Source organism: Microtus pennsylvanicus, chromosome 21 (genome assembly GCF_037038515.1).
Source record: "Microtus pennsylvanicus isolate mMicPen1 chromosome 21, mMicPen1.hap1, whole genome shotgun sequence".
Taxonomy (NCBI): domain Eukaryota; kingdom Metazoa; phylum Chordata; class Mammalia; order Rodentia; family Cricetidae; genus Microtus; species Microtus pennsylvanicus.
This window is the reverse complement of record NC_134599.1, coordinates 8,262,035-8,281,792: the sequence shown is the minus strand read 5'-3', so window position 1 is coordinate 8,281,792 and position 19,758 is coordinate 8,262,035. Positions and strand designations below refer to the sequence as shown.

General features: G+C 47.0%; 1 protein-coding gene across 2 annotated transcripts in view; it reads left to right on the top strand.

The window, feature by feature from the left end:
* Positions 1 to 15,643: 15,643 nt before the first annotated feature.
* Positions 15,644 to 19,758, top strand: part of Gsdme (gasdermin E) — a 62,068-nt gene continuing 57,953 nt past the window's right edge. The window contains exon 1 of one of the 2 annotated variants that reach the window (XM_075955162.1): positions 15,644 to 16,028. The gene's annotated coding sequence lies outside the window, so the exon portion shown is untranslated. The remainder of the gene's footprint in view (positions 16,029 to 19,758) is intronic. The other variant, XM_075955163.1, reaches the window with a different exon arrangement.

Below are 19,758 nucleotides of genomic sequence, written 5' to 3'. Positions count from 1 at the left end.
TCATTGAAACTAAGTACTGCTTTTGTAGAGGACCTGAGTTATGCTCCCGGCACCCACATACAGTGTTTACAATTGCTTATAATGGAAGCTCCAGAATGTCCTACACCTGATTCTGGCCTCTGTAGGTACTGGAATTCATGTGCACATGCACACACACACACACACACACACACACATGCTTTTTTAGTTAAAAAGCAAACTGCAAGATGATTTGTCCTCAACTTTGATCTCATAAACATTTGGTCTCACATTTCAAGACATGTGTGCATCCCAGACACACATCTATGGATCCTGGGGAAATTTATGAAAAAAAGACACTCAAAACTGAATGAGCAACAGTTAGATGATGGTATCCAAGTCTTCTGGTGATCCTGGAAATTGCAGAGGTTTCCAGGGCTGACAAAGATGAAGGATTAGAAGGACACTTGAGGCCCATCCTAGTTCACAAGACCACAGGGTGGAAGCTGGGGCTGGGGCTTAGTTGGTAGAGTGCTCAGAAGGAGGTGATAGATTGAGGAAGAATTCTTTCAGGAACATATTTTTATACACAGTTGTTCCTTTGTATCCACAGGGAACTGACTTTGGGGCATACACAGATTCTTAAATCCACAGATGCTCAAATCCCTCATACAGAATGGCTCAGCATTTGCTCATAGCCTGCCCACATTCTCTCACATGCTTTAGGTAACAATGGCTAACATAACACAAGGACTATTTGGTATAGACCATTACGCTGCATTGCTTAGGGAAATGACAAGGAGAAGTCTATTTACGTTCCAATGGAATGTTTTCCAGTTTTTCCCAAGGATTCCTTGTTCTTTGCTAGTTAAGTCCCCAGATTCAGGGCCCGTGCATAACAGGCAGGGCCCAGAGAGGCATAAAGCTCAGTAAATCCCAGGTGATTTTAGAAGACACGGAGAGCCTCTTAGAAGAGCAGGGCAGGGCTGGGGATGGGGCTTGATGGTACAGTGCTTGCCTAGCATTCCTGGGGGCTCTCAGTTCAGTCATCAGTGCTCCCAAAATTTAAAAGCTAGAAAGGTAAGAAAAAAGGAAAGACGTAAAACTGAACATAGCAGCACAGACCAGGAACTTAAGCTAGTACACAGACAGTTGAGGCAAGAAGATGGGATGTTCTAAGTCCCTGGCTTCACAACCAGGATGAGGCCAGTGTGGGCTACATTGAGAACCTGTCTTAAAAGGCTAGAAAAATGGTTTAAAGGAATGCGGAGGGAGGGATCTGTACCAAGACGTTCAGCATGACTAAGACCATTAATCCAACAGATTGGGACTGTTAATTAACCATGAAAATTCTTTAGATAATGCAGAGTAGATCTGAAGCTGAGAGTCTATGTAAAGCCTATACAAAAAAGAATAAATTACCAGGTGGCAAATGGAAGAACAACGTGAACGGTCATCGGTATCAAATATGAATCAATTAAAATGAGTTAGTCATGAGCCACATTAAAATGGAAGGTCACGGGTAGTTGGATTTAGGATTTTGACTGAAATGTACGTCGATAATGGTACTCTATCGTAAGCCATCAAATCTAACTTGGTGTGTCAGCTAGAGTTGAAGACATCAAAACCCCACGCAGAACTGAAGCTCAGCTGAGTCACTGATGGAAAGGGAGACACGAATCCCCTAAGCCCCGAAGGTTATCAGCCTGAATGGAACTGACTTCTTCAAAGAAGAGGTGAAAACTGTATTGTCACAGATACATTTCCGGGATACTAAAGACAGATTTCTCAGAAACGAAGATGAGGAAAAGAGCATTTTAAGCTAACTGCTGAGCTCTGCCTGGCAAGTGCCCTTGAGTCTAGACCCTCCAAGGCAGGACAGTGACCCAGGGTCCGAGAGCGCAGGGTTCCATGTGTCTGTGCCCAACCACACAGCTCCACGTTTTGTGCTGGTTGTTGGGAATAATCCAGTCTCCTTAAATTAGATTCTTTCTCTGTTAAGGTTAAGTCAACTTCATAGCTTTTTCCTTTATTTATTTTTTATTTCATAAAGGTTTTTCTTTTGCGTATAGATGTGTTTCTGTGGAAATGTATGTGCCCTTGAGTGCAGGTACCCACTGATGGCCAAAAGATAGCACTGGATCCCTTGGAGCTTGAGTTACAGGTGTTTGGTTATAAGCTGGCCCCCAGGGATGCTGGGGACTGAACTTAGGTCCTCTGCAAGAGCAACAAGTCCTCTTACCTGACAAGTCATCTCTCTAGACTCCTCCTTTTAGAGAGCAGATTTATCTCTTCCATTTTTGTGTGTGTGCGTGTCTGTGTCTGTGTGTGGGTTGTGTTCTGTGTCTGTGCATGTGTATGTGTGCAGGTGCCTCTGGAGGCAAAGGCAGTGCTTCAAAACCCATGAGAGTCACCTGATATGGTTATGGAAGTCTCTTGTGCTCCTTTCAACTAGCTTTAGGCTCCTGGAAAGTTTTTATTTTTGTTTTTTCAAGACAGGGTTTCCTCTATATGACAGCCCTGGATATTCTAGAACTTGTTTTGTAGACCAAGCTGGCCTCAAATTCACAGAGATCTGCCTTGCTTCTGCCTCCCAAGTTCTGGGATTAAAGGCTTGCACTGCCTCTATCACCCGGCCTCCTGGATAGTTTTAACTCCATCTAGACATCAAGAAAGCATGAAGCCTCCATGTTAGATCTCCCAGGACAATGTGCATGCTCATTTTGAAGTTTTTAAGGACATATTTCTATAACCTGTAAATACTGATTAGGGTTATAGTCTGGAGGTGTGGGGCCAAAGACCTCAGATTCAAGTGACTGAGGTGCCTATTCCAGACCACAAAGAAACCAAAGCAGCTTTTTGTGCTACCACAAATTCAAGACTCATTTGAATTTAACTAAAAGGCTTGGGGTGAATGGAGGGTGGGGGAAGAGGCAGAGTGAGAAGAATAAAATGTGCCACGTGACAGTTTTAATTGTCAACTTGAAACAACCTGGAATTACCTGGGAAGACATCTCAGCCTGGAACGGTGTAAATAAGGCTAGCCTGTGGGGTTGTCTGGATTACCTTGGCTGGGGGAAGATGCAGCCCTAGTCCCTTGTTTGGGGTCCTGCCCTGTGTAAGAATCAGATAATCCAGTCCTAGGCATGCTTGCATTCATTCTCATGAGTTCATTCTTTTTTCCCTGACTCTGCATGTAAACTATTCAAGTTCCTGCCTTGACTTTCGGGAAACACAGGGCTGTGACCTGAAACTGTAAATGGGATAAATTCTCTCTCCATTAAATTTTTGTATTTTTATGCCAGCAACAGAAATGAAACTAGGGTGGCAGGCCATTGGGGAGGTAGAAGACAGATCTCTGAGTTCAAGGCCAACCTGGTCTACATAGTGAGTTCAAGGACAGCCAAGGTTACAAGTGAGATCCTGTTTCAAAACAAAACACACCTCCAAAAGGATGTGTTTTTTTTTTTAATCATTTTCTGCAATTTACTTATGATGTGCCTTAGGGGTGTGTGTATGTGTGTGTGTGCGTTGTGTATGTGTGCATGTGTGTGTGTGGTGTGTATGTGTGAATGTATTTTCTGTGTTCTATGTTTTTCCCTCCTCCCTCCCCTATTCCCCATTTATCCTGTTTCAAGTTCTATATGATGTCTGGGTCTGTGGTTTTATAACTGACAGCATTAACTTGAGAATTTCTTAGTCAATACTGTTCTGTTTTTCTTCTGGTTTATTCTCTCTGTGTGTCTCTTACATTTCTATCAACATATCCCCAAGACTGGAGGATATCTTCTTTCCCTGTCTGTGCCCTGTGGTCTGACGAGCCCTCAAAGGCAGTCTCCATGGCTGCGCAAGACCTTTCATCACCCCTTTCATCACCACCATGCTTTGAGCTCATCGCTTCTTACCCCCCTGCTTGCCTCGCTCTCGGGTTCTTCCTGGGGTGTTTCCTGACTCCGATTCTATTCTCCAGCCTTCTCACATTGGCTGTGTAGTCAACCATTCAGTTCAATTTCATACCAACTCCCAACACCAGTGCAGTCCTCGCAGGCTCAGGCCCACAGCTCATCTCCACATCACGTCAGACACCAGCTGCAACGGTCATGTCCCTGCGTGACTCTGTACTTCTGTGACACTGGGCTCAAGAGGAAGGGGGTCCCTATAACTCCCTCCTCAGTTTCAATTATTTCCTAGAGAGGCTCACACAGGACTCAGGAGAGTGTTTTTTATACTGCTTTGTGATTATAAAGGAGACAACTCAAGAATGGGCTAGCGGAAGAGATGTGTTTGGTGTTTCTTGTAGTTTTTTCTTGCAAGCTGGGGTGCTGCCCTGGGTTGAAGGGCAGAACAGCCAGAAGCAACGGAGCTGAGCGATGATTTGAAAAGACTTCTGTGATTTTGGCTCTAGTGAAATAGCTTTCCTTTAACAAATATCTTGGTTTTTTGTTTTTTATTTTTGTGTGTGTTCACATGCATGTGTCAGTACCCCAAGAACATAAGATGGCATCAGATCCTTTGGAGCTGCGGCTACATGCATTTGTGAGCCCCCTGACCTGTGAGCTGGGATCAGAACCCTGCTCCTCGTGGTTGAGCAGCAAGGGCTCTTAACACTGAGCATTCTCTCCAGTCTCAAAATAGCTTTTCTTGAAGACAGATCTTGTCAAGAATTTATCTGATGTCTTGAAAATGGTTTTTGTTCTTCTCCTCTGGCAACAGAAGGGGGTGTTCTGGAGCAGTCCCTGGATGTACCCTGGGTGGAGTCAGACCTGGTGTTTCAGGTCTATAATCCCAGCATTTAGGAGGCGGAGCCAGGGGCACTGGAAGTTAAAGCCCAGTATGGGGTACACATTTTGGGCTGGAGAAATGGCTCAGCAGTTAAGCCTGTTCTTCCAAGGGTCCTGAGTCCAATTCCCAGCCACCACATCGTGACTCTCAACCATCTGTAATGAGATCTGGTGCCCTCTTGAGGAAGAGACCTGGTCAATCATCCTCATCAACTTAGATCATGAAACCCAATATGGACAAGTTCAATAGAACCACCATATATGGGCTGCCCAAGCTAAATAAAAATGGGGTACACAGTGAGATTGAAGCCAGTCTGGGATAAATGGGCCCTTGTATCAAAAGCCTATTGATATAAGGAGCTTGGTGAGAGATCCTGGGGGTGAAACTTCTAAGAATGGGGGAAGTTTTAACTCACAGAGGATGCGCCCCGCTGAGACTTGGCGACTGAGCCTCACAGCCATGGCAGAAGCTTTCCTGCAGCCGCACTAGAGCCCACTGGGTGTGACAGCTCTGACCCCCTCCTCTAAGAGACCCAAGGAAAACAAACAAATTTTCATCCTGTCCAGTTTTCCAATTTTCTTCCTTCCTTCCTTCCTTCCTTCCTTCCTTCCTTCCTTCCTTCCTTCCTTCCTTCCTTCCTCCCTTTCTTCCTTCTTTCCTTCCTCCCTTCTTTTTTTTTTTTGAGTCAAGGTCTCACACAGTACAGCTGGTCTCCAACTGACTATGTGTCTAAGGATAACCTTGAACTCTGATAGTTCTGCTCCTACCAAGTGCTGGGGTCATAGGCATGTTTGCCACAATGTCCAGTTTGTGAACCCAGGGACTCGTGCATGCCAGATGAACACTCTGCCGGCAGAGCCGTACCCTCTCCTCATGCCAGGCAAACGCTCTACCGGCTTCTGCTTGGTGATAGTAGAGTGGGGATCTTGTTTGGTTGTTGTTGTTTCCCTGATGCATGGTCTCAAGTATCCAGACCATCCTGGGTATGTGTCTCTGCACATAGGTGTCTATGTAGCCAAGGATGACCCTGAACACCTCGTCTACCATACCTCTCAAGTGTTGGGCTGTTTCTCTGTTCTTACTTGGTAAGTCTTAGTAATGTCTTCAAGCTCTTACAAGTCATCGCCGTCAACGTCTTTTCTTTATCCATCCTGCGTGTTGTCATTTTACCAACTAAAATATGAGCTCTGAGTGGCCTCCCCTCCCCGCATGCCCAGGATGGAGCCCGCATCTACCAGAGATCTAGTGAGGGTGGTGAGTGGGTGTTCCTTCCTTATCTTCATTCATCTGTGGAGCCAACAAAATATCACCCACCCAGTACAACCTAAATTGTGGAATTTAATATAAGCCCACCTATGTCTTAACTGATGGTAGAAAGTAAATTAATTTGGTGGACTAGATTGCCCCACGGTGGTGCTCTCAATCTCTGTGGTTTCACGGCACAGATAGAAAATAAAATACATTCATTCAACAGCCAGACAAAGGCTCTGGTCTCAAAGACCCAAAGCCTCAACGTCTAGCCTTACTTGCTACCTGTGTGATAAGCCACCTTGATTCAACAGTGATGTTTAGCAACATGAGATGCTTCAGTGGCTAAGGGTGGTTGTCACCAGGTCAGATGACTGGAATTTGAACCCAAGAACCTACATGGTGGAACTGACTCCTGAGAATTGTCCTCTGAATTCTTCATGTATGTGTATGCAAGCAGGCATGCACACACATACATTCTCTCTCTCTCTCTCTCTCTCTCTCTCTCTCTCTCTCTCTCTCTCTCTCACACACACACACACACACACACACAATGGGGGGGGAGGAAGAGGGGAGAAGAGAAAGAGAGAGGGGAAAGGGACTATGTGTTTAACCCACTGAAAAGACAGTCTACTAGCCAGATTGAGTCTCCAAGGACTGCAGTGCTAAGACCAAGAAGGGGAGGAAGATGGTCAAGACTCTACACTGTAGAGCAAAGATCTAACCTGGGCATGCTGGCAGAGACTATCATATTAGCCCTTAGAAGGTGGAGGCAGGAGAATCAAGTTACAGCAAACGTGAAGTTAGCCTGGGTTATAAAAAAGAGAAGTAAAAAAGAAATGGTTTTTTTTAAAAAAATACCTAAACCTTGCCCCATACCGTCTTATTATCCCTCCCCAGTGAAATGGTCTCACCTCTCCAGTGGGTTTCCAGTATGTAATGCTCCACCTGAGGCTGTTCCCCTTCCCCATGCCTATTCACCAGTTCAGCCCAGCAGCTCAGCCTTCCCAAGAGCATCCCCTGCCTGAGCTGCTGTGTTTGCTGTAGCTGGGTGAATGAGTTCAACCTTCTATGTAGCCCAGACAGGCAAGGGTTTGTGCTGGCTACACAACTACCAGGGAACAGGCTGGGGACATGGGTCTCTTGGTCCTCTACTCATTCTGCTACTCAGCTTAAGTTCTCTTGCTAATAATAAAACTTGTAATTTATTGATGGCCATACAAACTCAGCAAAGAGTCTATATGATTTGTAGCGACAACCAGATGGTCCTTAATAAAACATTAATAAAGCAAAGGCAGATGGCATTTAATAAAGGATCATATAAGCCTGTCTGGGAGCCATAGAAAACACTTTTTCTAGACTGCCTAATAATAGGGAATTATCAAACAAGTTATAAAAGAGGAAGCTGGTTCTAAACTGTGTTGTAGGGAAAGGCTTTAGGTTATTGCAGATATTGGATAATGAAAGATTTTGAGTGTAATTTTATCCCAGATTTTTAAATTCTAGTATGATTGTAGTTTACAGCGATTCACAAGAAACAGTGGAGCCATCATGGAAACATAAAAGGAAATGCTTAGAACGCCTTCTTCTCTTAGAACGCCTTCTTCTTTTGGAATGCCTTCTTCTCTTGGAACGCCTTCTTCTCTTGGACCGCCTTCTTCTCTTAGAACACCTTCTTCTCTTAGAACACCCTCAAAAGCCACGCTATTCTTCATACTGTTACAGAAATACGGAAAAGCCAGTGTCTGGAATTCATAAAAACATTTTCTTTGGTTGTTCGGTTGGCTATTCTTGCTTATTTTGTCTGTCTGTCTACCACATTGATTGGCTAGTATTTTGTTTTGTATTTATTGTTTGGTTTGTTTGGGGAAGAGAATCTTGCTATAGTACTTGAACTCTTGATCCTCCTGACTGCCGTGGCCTTAAACACACTATCAGCCCAATCAAAATACTGTACTTCCATATCAAGATGGGACAATGAATCACGTGACTGGACCACACCCGCTGCTTTAGGAGTCACTATCAGAACTCCGTAGGACTGAAGAGCTGGGCAAGGTGTTGCAGGCTTGTGGCCTGCCATTCAGTATGCTGAGGTGGAATACGAGAGTCCAGGGCTAGCCTTGGCCATATACAGAAGTGGGGTCCAATTTGGGCACCACAGAAAGATCCAGTCTTAAAAACAAAATAACTGTGCACAACAATCAAAGAGAAAGAAGACCCTGTTTTGAAGAGGCGGATCTTACTTAATCAGCTGGAAAGTGAAAGGCTGGTGGGGACTGAAGTTGGTATTTGGATGTTTGACTCATCCCAATATACCTATCAGGCAGGGGTCAAAAGTTCAAATACCGACTCTGGCCTGAGTTCAAATCCTCAAATCCTAGAATCAATTATACCAGATTCCATCATTGCTTTCGTCACTGTTGTTTGGTTGTTCTGTTTTGTTCTTTAAAGCCAGGGTCTCCTCTTTAGCCCTAAAACCTAGGAACTTGCTATATAGTTCAGGCTGACCTTGTGTTTACATGGGGGTGCACTCTTGGGGGTGTGCATGGGTCTGTGGAGATCAAAGGTTGACATGAGATGTCTTCCTCAATCATATCCCACTTCACTTATTGGGGCAGCCTCTTCAAGGGAACCCGGCGCTGGGCTCAGGAGGCAGCTGTGTTCTGTCCGGCCTTCTGGTAGGTGTTGGGGGTCTGAATGCCAGTCCTCACATCTGCGTATCAAGTACTTTACACACCACCGGATTGTTTCCTCAGAGTCTTGTTTGGGTTTTGAGGCAGGGTTTCCCATAGCCCAAGGTAGCCTCTAATTTGATGTGTAGCCAAGCCTGGCCTTGAACTCCTGATCCTTTTGCCACCACCTCCCAAATGCCTGCACCCCCACATTGTCTATTTGGTGCTGAGGATGACACCCAGGAGCTGTGCATGCCACCCAAGCACTGTACCAACTGAGCTACCCCCCTAGCCCAACACTGATGTCTTGCTGTAAGTGTTACAGTATGACTTCTCTAGGGAATCTTTACGTCTGGACTATTTCTAGTTCCTGGAGGGAACATTGTCTGAGGGGTGGGCTTTGGGTTGAGAAGGAAGAGATGAGAAGGTTTTTTTAGCCTGCCTTCTTGCCTTGTGAGAAAGGTCTAGACCTAAGGCTGGTCTTTGTGGAACACTGAAGCCCCTTTATCCACAGCTATTCCTTCCCTGGTAAAGACTGGGTTCTTTTCTCGGCCCTTGCAGCCAGCCAACCCTGTAGCAGTGGTAGGCGTGTTGGGGCTGCTGACCTGGCTCTGTTCCAATACCCACAGAGTCCTCAATGCTGTTTGCAAAACTGAATGAAAATCCAGGGCATGGACATGAATAACCAGAGTAACTACTTATCAGGATCCCAGTAAGTGCCCAGCAATGGAGCCCCAGTGACGCTGGGAGTTGGGTGTCATCATCTCTATGGATGAGGAGACCAGGGCTTGAGGCGTGGAGACAGAGAACAGGCAGAGATGGGGCTCACACAACCTAGCCTCCTCCTCTCAGTCAGCCTCCTGCTCCGGTGTTTGCTTTTGAGGACATTGGGGCTTTCTTTCCTTATCTCCAGCGTGAGGAAGTTGGCCATTGAAGGTGGAGAGCAAAACCACTCGAAAGCGGAAGTTCCTGACGGCCCACTTCCTGTTGGCTGCCTACATTCCGCAGACAAACCGGGCTCACTGAGAACTTACATGTACACCCCTTGAGGAGAAAGAGGAGCTTGAAGATTCAGTGTGGTAGTAGAAAAAAATTGGTCCCCATCTACCATCAGTGAAGAAAATCAACAAACAAACAAAACAACAAAAATTCCTCTTCGTGCACTACAAGGTGCACAGGTAAAGGGATTCAGCTCCCGGAAGTGTTACCTCCAGCTCCCAGAAGTATTACCTCTTCCGTTGTCTGCAGGAACAGACATAATCTAACTGGTGCATTTATAAAGCAATAGAATGGAGTAAGATGCCAGAATAATTTTTCCTTGCCAAATTGCTTTTTCTATTGCAATTGGCCTTTTTAAGGACTTTACCAAGCAATGACTTTTACACAATTCCCTCTGTCCCCCTCCAATTATAACCTGGCTAGGGAGCTTTATTGGTCATAACTTGTTCTAGATGAAAACGCCACCCCCTTGCCTACAAGAGGGCCAGTGTCTCTCCCACATTCTTAGCTATCCTTTTACCAGGCAGAGAAGAAAACATCAGTCTTTTTAGAAAACAGACAATTTATACAAGTTGAAGATGTATTCTTTAACTGAAGTCAGCCCAGCTGACTGAGCTGCCCTAGATGGGGTTCCCACGAAAGCAGAGGTGGCTGAGGCTTCTTTGCCCTCCAAGGCATTTCGTAACCGAGTTTGCTGCTGTCTTTTTATTGGGTTCACAGACTAATAAGTAAGCAAGGAAGTAAACAAATAAATAAAAATTTGAGACAGGGTCTTCCTATATACAGCCCTGGCTGGCTGGAACTCACTGTGTGGATCAGGCTGGCCTCTGATTTTCAAAGAGCCACCTGCCTTTTCATCCTAAATTCTCGAATTAAAGGCGTGTGCCTGCACCTGGTCTTTTTACCCTCGGGACTGTGAGCCTCGCTGCCGGCCTCTGTAAATAACAAAAGGGCCAATCTCATATCCATCTCTCATGGGGGGCAGGGAGCTGACAGGTACTCCCTCAATGCCCCTTGCAGCTTCCCTTGTCAGAGCCCACCTACCTTCAATAGGCCAGCCTCTGAAGAACTAACCTCCCCCACCCCACCTCCTACACCTGGAACCACTTGAGGTTATTCCCTGAGCAAATCATGAGCTACCATGCACTTGCGTCTTTATGATGTAGGGGTTTATTTTGCTGTTACCATACCCTAATATACTTTTCACGAGCAGTTACCTTTGTTCTTCCATACACTACACCCCATAGCCTGGAGTTCCCCGGGCACCGTACCTGCCCCACTCCTTAGACTGCAAAGCTCTGTGGACATGGAGGGCCAAGCCCGTGTCCCCATGTTCACTCTCATGTCCTCAGTGCTACTATACTGCTTGGCATTAAAGGAGATTAGGGGATACCACGCCAAAATATGCCAAAATACGTCATAATAGTTACTTTTGAACTAAGGGCAGTCAAGCAGCAACAGAGGCAACTCACCTATTCTGGTTTTCTAACCAATGGGGACATATGCGTTTTTCCCTAGCACTGACTATTCTAGACTCATAGCCCAGAGCTGGCAAGAAGACACCTGAAGCAAACCCTCGTGTACTTGGTCTCCCCAACATGCTTACCTTGCCATGTTTCCCACCTTTGGAAGCCTACCATGGTCTGCCTTGGTTCTTCTCTCTCCTGACTTATCATTCTTTGTTGAAGATGCTATACCAGAGGCCAAGGAAATGGCCCAGTAGGTAAGTGCTGGCTATTCAAGCATGAATTTGAATCTCAAGCATACTCATAAAAAGATGTCTGTGACTCTGGGTGACTATAAACCCAGCATCAGGGAACAGAGAGGAACAGATCCCAGGAGCCTGCTGGTCAGCCAGCTAAAACTTCTGGCTCAGTGAGAGATTCTCTCTTAGACTAGTGAGGCAGAAAGTGATAGAGGAAGATTCTTCGTGTCCTCCTCTGACATATATATATGTGTGTGTGTGTGTGTGTGTGTGTGTGTGTGTGTGTGTGTGTGTCTGTATGTATGTATGTATATATATGGCACACACAAATACACTTTTTATATTTAAATTTTATAAATAGTGTGATGCATGCTAATGCATTTGTGCGTGTTTTTTTCTCTTGTTAATCTGCTTTTGTTGTAGAAATTCTAACTAGGAATTGAGATGGCATAGGGGATCTTTAGTCTCCCCAAAAGCCTGTGGTACATCCATAACAACCACTCATTAACAAGATGCTGTGTGGGGTGGACCTGGCCTTCCTAAATCATAAGTGCTGGATATAGACAACTTCAGTGCAGAACACAACTACTGCTAATAATGATAGGGCAAGGGAAGTTTGCATGGCTCTGAGTTTTATTTTTTGGAACGTTTCTGTAAATCCAACATCTGCTAAATGACTACTGGTCTTCAATACAAGTTTCTTCGGTGCTGATATTTGTTTGCACGTGAACAAAAGTTAAAAACAGGAATTTTCCTTGTGTGTTTAATGTAAACAAAAGCTGAAACTTTATGGAAGGTCATTGCAATATCCCTAATGGAGAGGCAGAATGTAAATTAATTGTATTCCTCCAAAATCCACATGCGTTCACATGCCTAAGATTAATCAGCGTATGATAGCATGAGGAGGTGGAGGTTTGAGAGGCAAGTCTACCCAACAGTGCTACTTTCTACATGTGACAGCCCATCTAAGAACCATGCAGTGTTCTTATTCGGCCCAGAACCTGCCAGTCCCTCGGTGGTAGACTACTGTAGCAAGAGCTGTGGGCTGCATTCCTGCTGCCTGGCTCCTGGCCGCCTGGCTAGCTTATGCCCTGAAATAATTACACAGAGACTGTATTCTTTTAAACACTGCCTGGCCCATTATATCTAGCCTCTTCTTGGCTAACTCTCACATCTCGACTAACCCATTTCTAATAATCTGTGTAGCATCACGAGGCAGTAGCTTACCGGGAAAGATTCTAGCCTATGTCTATCTTGGGCCAGAGCTTCATTGCGTCTGCCCTGGAGAGGAGCGGCATGGCGTCTGCCTAACTTCCCTTCTTCCCAGCATTCTGTTCTGTTTACTCCGCCTACCTAATTTTCTGTCCTATCAAGGGCCAAGGCAGTTTCTTTATTAACCAATGAAATCAACTCAAAACAGAAGACCCTTCCACATCAGACTACCCCAAACTGTGAGAAACAACTTCTGCTGCTTATAAGCCAAGAGGTCCATAGTGTTTTGCTGCAGCAGCCTGAAGCTCTCCTATACCTTTCAGACCAAGCCATTGGCCATTAGCAGTTAAAGTCCTTAGAGGGACCTCAGTTAGTGTCACATGGAACTGAACGGTTGTGTAGCCGCCCTGCCCCAAGTCCCAGCCTGCAAAACTGGGAGGGATAAGAAAATGATTTAAGCTACAGTTTAGGACCAGCTTGTCATGAAGCCATTGATAACTGAGACATGAGCTTACTCTGGGGTAGAGCAGGGAACACACAGTGTGAATAGCAGAGCGTTGAGCAAGATCTGCAACTGGAAACAGTTATATGACGAATCTTCTGAGAAGCAAGTATTTGCCAACAATAAGCAACCCAACTTATCTCCAGGGAGTGTTCCCACACCCCTTCTTCCTAATGGAACATACTGAGGAGGGTCTGAAATTAGAATCCTATTTTGTTTTGATTGTTACATCTGAAATCTTTAAAATATTCTATTCAGCAATAACAAGGAATATAGGTGTGATGAAAAAATTAAAATATGGGGCTGGAGATATGGTTCTAGGTTCAGAGTTCTTGCAGAAGACCAGAGTTCGGTTCCCAGGACCCATGTTCTGTATGCTATGTTCTGTGCCTGAGTTAAACTCTTCACCATCACTTTCTGGTTTGTCTCAATCTCCTTGTTTAACTTGAACCCCAAAGAGGTTATGAGTGTAAGATAAGGTTGTCTTTCCATGTAAAGTACTCACAACCACACCTACAGTCAGCGCCTAGAAAGGGCCATTTCCACATTAGTCCCTGTGCCCCCTCTGGTATTTAATGACAAGCCACTGCACAGGGTAGAGAGAGGGGGAAATGTGAAGGCACGGAGTAACCATTGCTTCAGAAGCTCCTGTAGCTCAATCTTAAGTGGTGACCTAGTTAGAGGATGAGCCATCAGGGTGGGGACCGGTTGAACGCTGTCCTGAGAGCTGCTCAAAGGTTGGTGCCCCGGGCCATGGGGAAATAGTTGGGTTAACAATTACCTTGACAAGTCTCTTACTTGTATTTGTGAGGCTAGAACAGAATTCCTGAGGCCGGGTTAATTATAAAGAACCCAGATTTTATTTCTTACAGCTCCGGAGGTTAAGAAATCCACGGTCAAGTTGTGTCAATTAGCCGTCTTTTGCAGTCATCCCAAAACAAGGTAGAAGGAAAGGAAAGAGAGGGGGCAGGTGGGGTTGGAAAGGGGGTTTCAAGCTCCTTTGAGAACCAGTTTCCATGGTAACCAAGCCACTCCCTTATATCTGGAGGGCAGAGCCTTCATGTCCTAAGCATCTCTTATCAGTGCCCTCTCTCAACAATATGCACGCACTTAGACTGTGGGGAACACATTGAAGCCATAGCATCACTGTCTGATTACACGAAACCAAAGGAGCAATAACAGATTTGAAAACTCCCTTGACCAGACTAGAATAATGACTTCTGTTTCCTTTCCGTCCCTAGCCACGTTGGCAAAGCACAGGACCAGAGGGACACCTCTGGCAGTTCTTCCTTACTCATCCAGGACCCACCGTCTACACCTTCCTCATGCATATCAATTACGTGTACAGAGCTGGCTGAACAGAACCGGGCCCTTCAGGATGGGCCCCCGAATGGTTGTGAGGACGCTCTGAAGCTTAACTGCTCAGGTCAGGAGGCCATGGGCACCGATAAGTCTTCATCCTCTTACAGGGCTTAAGTTTCTGGAAAGAAGATCTTGAGACTGGGTAATTCATGAAGACAACCCCATAATCCCCATGTGCCCCATTTGAGGAACAATTAAGACAGTTCATCCGTGTTTCTCTCTCTCTCTCTCTCTCTCTCTCTCTCTCTCTCTCTCTCTCTCTCACACACACACACACACACACACACACACACACTCACACACACACTCACACACTCACATCTAATACACATGTCTGGGCGCATGTGCAGGTATCAGCGCCCGTGTGAAGGTCAGACTGTAACTTGTAGGAGTCCGTTCTTCCACTGCGTGGGTTCTGGGGACTGAAGCCAGGTGGTCAGTCTCAGAGGCGGTCACCTTTCCATACTGGCCATCTCAGCAGCCATTTTCTTATCCAACATAATTTCCTGAGTATCTACTAGTCAATAAGTTTCAAGTTTGGAGCTGGACACAGCAAACAAAGCAGAACATGTCACTGTCCTCGGTGAGATAAAAACTTAGGGATGAGTTATGTGTTATACGAGTGTAGTATAGGGATGGCAGTTGACGCAGGGAGAATCATGTAAGGAGCTACAGAGGGTCCCTGAGGTCCTTAGTAGTGTGAATAGTTAGGTCAGGCTTTGTGGTGAGGTGACCAATGGAGTGTCCGCCTCTGTAGCCGCCTGCAGGGCTCTTCCCCACTGGGGCAGCCACAAAAGGCTCTACCCTCTGTGAGTGTAAATCCAGATTTACACTGGAGGGTCACGGGGAGGATTTTCTTTTCACCTGTTCATCGTACAGGAAAGAACATCTTATAGATTGTCTCAGAGGACACAGCGTTCTGTTCCAATCCCCTGCCTTGATTTACCAAGCACCTGTGGGTGACAGAGGTTTGGTTCTCCTTCAGGGAGCTTACCCTCGCTGGGATGTAGGTACTCACAACACCAAGCTCCAAGCTCCAAGCAAGGGCAAGGGTTCGTTCCTAAGGCCCACAACTGAGTTCCCTGGATGAACTGGAAAGCCACTGTGCTAGCTCACACCCCAATGGTGACATGACAGGCTCTGTGAACCAGAAGCAGCCTCAAAGGAGGGGTGAGGGGAAGGTAGTGGGGGTGGAGGGTGGATGGGGTGGGGGGGATGAAGCATCTATGGCCAGCAGGCCTCCTCCCTCCTCTGAAGCAGATGCTTCAGCCAAAGGCTGACCTGGGAAGTTGGCCACCTCCCTGGTGTCCCCGGAAGGAAGAGAGGCAGTGTCCTGTCAGCAGCAGCCTCCCGTGCTGCCTGGAGCTCCTTTGCTTCTTCTGCCAGAGTCCCTGAGTCCCGGGTCCAGCCCCGCCTCCGGCGCGGTCTCTTTGCTCTCTTAGCTTGCTCGTGGCCCAGCTGAGGCTCCCTGGAGCAAGACTGAACAAAGGTCCAGGCCCGCCCTACTCCTCTCCCCGTGTGTCCCAGGAACGGGAACGCGCCTGCCGGAACCGAGCACGTGCAGGACCGAGCGGCAGCGCGCGTGCGGGTAAGTGACTGCGGGTGCGAGCTGCGGGCTCCGCCTGTGCTCCTCTCCCCCCACCCCCCTCCCTTCGTGGCGTCCCGGCCTGGGGCAAACTGTCAGCGCCCCTTTTCCTTGGGGACCCCCTTGCTTCCTACCTAAGTCAGCGATTGGGGGATAGTCGCCCGCTCTTTCTTTCCCACTCTCCAACAGCGGCAACTGCTCTGTCCTGCCCTGGTCCGATTCCGCCCTGGTCTCCATCCCATCCTTGCCTCCTCCCAGCAAGCTCCTGGCCACTCAGGTAGTCCTGGAAGGTGGCAAGTGCAGCTGGTGCTCTCTGGCACCCCCACCTCATCATGTCCCGACCGCATCCCCACGTTTCTATCCTTTGTCTTCTGATCTCTGGTGTCTAGGATTCAGGCGTGTACATGTATGGGAGGAAAAGCCAAAGGCAGGCAGAGGCAGGCTTCCTTTAGGCCTGGCCTGGGGTAACTGAATCCAACCTCCACATTGAGACCCTTTTGTCTCAACCCGGAATGGGGGTTTGGTGAGGGGTCCTTTTCATCTGCACCCGTCAGGGAAAGACCCGGAGCTGCTCCAGGGCTTTGCTGGAGCCAGAACAAAAAACAGTCAAACAGCTACCCCACTCACTGGGAGTCTGAATGGAACCTGGAGAGAAGTGGGGAAGGATGTGTTGCCACAGCTGGGCCTGAGCTGCCACGCCCCAGGCAGAGTTGGGAATTGAAGGAAAAGAGCTGAAAGGTTAGAGGAACAGCATCTAGATGTACAATAAAATGAATCGTCTTCAACACCTGTCACCCACAAGTACTTCTTACAAAGAAAAGCTTCCGGGAGCTGCTAGGCCCGGACTCCTGAATAGATCCGAGAGAGAAAATGACCCAGACCGCCTGCCCAGGTGTGTGGACTCCAGGATGGCTTGCTCAGAGAGGATGCTCTATGATTTCCACAGGACATTCTCCTTTTTTTTTGAACTCTGGACACTCGCTCAAGAAGTTCCCTCTTTATGAGTCCTGGCAACCTGGTCTGCTCTTGAATACTGCGATCCTGCTGCCTCTCCCTGAGTGGGGTGGTGGCATTACAGGTGTGTGCTGCTAACCACATCTGCTTTTACTTTGGAAAGTAATTAAGACATTTTTTTAAAAAGCTATCATCTCTCTATGAAGGCCAGGCTGGACTCCTGTGTCAGCCTTTCTAGTTCTGAGTCCCCAGATTACAGGCTGGACACCACACCCGTCTCCCTCTGTCCCTAAGAGTCTTTTATGTTCCTCCACTCTGTCCTGGAGCGTCGCTGCCTTTCACGCTTTAACCACCTGCCCTCTGACCACCGTTTATTTCACACACATTTGTTTTTCAAGGCAACAGCTTTGTCTCCACCATAACTGACGTTGGCCTTTCCACAAATGCTGTCTTTACCAAACGAACCATATGAAGCTAAATTAAAGAAGCTGACCAGGGATCAGCAGGGCAGAGTGGTCAGAAGCACCTGCTCTGGACTTAAGAGAGCTTCTTGGCTCAGTACGAATTCTCTGGGCAGACATCCAAGGTCGCCTAGGCAAAGCTACTGGGGTTTGGACCTGCTGGGTTTCATTGCTCCTTGCTGCAAAGGGGAATGTGGCTTGCCAGGGACCTCAGAGGGAAGTCTGCTCTGGAGGAGAGGCTGACTGGAAGTGGGAAACAATTCTGATTGTGTCTCTTCACCAATCACTGCTAAATGGAAAGCCTGCCAGACTTAGGCCACAGTTGGGACTGGTCGAGAAGTAGTCTCGGTCACAGGCATGATGGGGAGGAAGGTGGTATTGGCCCTTTCGTGGGTGGGAGAGCATTTGTGCTTGGTCTGTAGTTGGACATGGTGCCAGAGGGTTCATGTTTTTTGCCGTAATTTGTGATCACAGTAGCCTCAGTTCATGTGGATATCCCGTGACCCTGTTCACGACCAGCAGGGGAATGCAAGCCCAGCTCTTAGAAGTACCGGGCTATAGTACCGGGCTTACTTTACATGTGTCTGTTTGTCAAGATCTTCGGAAAATTACTTAACATTTGTGAACTTCAGTCTCCACATCTGCAGTATGTGTAAAATGTTTGCTTCGGGGAGTTTGTTTTGGAGAGTAAATGAGGAAACAAAAAGCATCCCGCTCGGCACCTGGCAGAGAGCAGGAACCCAACATGTGTTGACCCTGCTCTTTTTTTGCTGTATTTGATCCCGTGGTCTCTTCCCAAGACCTCCAGGACTTCTGTGGAAAGACCAGAAGAAGAACCCTCTTTCCACCTTTGGGAATCAAAGACAGGAGACCATAGAGTGCAAGGCCAGCCTCAAATGTTTTCTCTCAAAACAAAGCAAGAAACAGAATAAAAGGAAAAAGAAGCTTAAGTAGGAAGTGGGAAAGAACAGGGTCCCCCAAAATGCAAGACCAAGTGTGCCCAAGACTGGAACACACCCACTGGTGTGGTGTGGTGTGGTGGTGGTTCCTCGTGCAACCATTGCCACCTTAGCTGTTCCTTTCAAGGTTCCTTGTTCCCAAGAGTCAGTGGCTTCAGGTGGCCAAATTCTGTGCTAACTCTGAATGTTGTCTTGCTTTCCTCTTTTCCAAGGAGTTCTTCTCTGTCCTTAACCACATTCGCAGAGTGCCTATGCTCTAATCTGCCTTGGCTGGGAGGGCAGCCAGACAGGCAGGTGAAGAAAAGTTTGCTACTATCATTCTTAAGTTCCGGGCAGGTGTGCAGGAGCTTCCACACCTGGCAGCTCAGTGCTTTTTATTTGCATGGCCCTGAGTCCACTGTCAGGGACTTCCAAGGTGAAGCATTCCGGGAAATTAAATTTAAAGTCTGGCTTTAGTTGAGACTCAATGTGGGGTCCTTGAATCGCATTCTAGATCAGTGGTTCTCAAACTTCTGTTAGACCTGAAGTTAACCTGTAAGCCCCAGCTGCCCAAGGATCAGGTGACTTTCTGGGATTCTGGGAATTGGAGTTTTTAGAAAATAACATCAAAGCCTCATGGGAAAGGACAGTGGCCTATGGGTTTTGACAATATAAGCTCTACCAACACGTGTCTTGGGGCCACTTACCTGGAACGTTTCCAGGTGATGGTCCCAACCGTAGAATTATTTTTGTTACTACTTCATAACTCTAATTTTGCTACTGTTATGAATCATAATGTAACTACCTGATATGCAGCCTACAAAGTGGCCAAGCCCCACAGTTTCCTTTGCTTATGAGCACCTGGGCATGTGAGATCTTTGTTGACTAGTCCGCTACCTCAGGTGACTGAGATGATGGTGGCAATGTGGTACCACCTAACGGCACAACATAAACTTGAGCGTGTTAAATTTCTAGTCTGTATTTTGGCTGATGCCTCTGTTTATAGCGAAAGTTTTCATGCTAGGCATGATGACGCACACCTGTAGTCTCAACATTTGGGAGGCGGAGCCATGAGGATGGTGAATTTGGGGCCAGTCTGCTGAACATATTGAGACCCTGTCTCAAAATCATTAAGAACAGCAACAAAACTCCCGTAACTGGTCGTGGTAGCTCCTGCCGGTGATGTCCGCTCTGGAGGGGCAGAGGCAAGAGGATTGCTGGGAGTTTGTGGCATGTTCCAAGCCAAGTTGGGTTTCAGTGTGAGACCCTGTTTCACAGCAAGCTAGAGAGATGTCTCAGTGGTTAAGAGTGCCCAGTGTTCTTCCATAAGACCTGGGTTGGTTCTGAGGCCCCACACCAGCTGACTCACAGCTGCCTGAG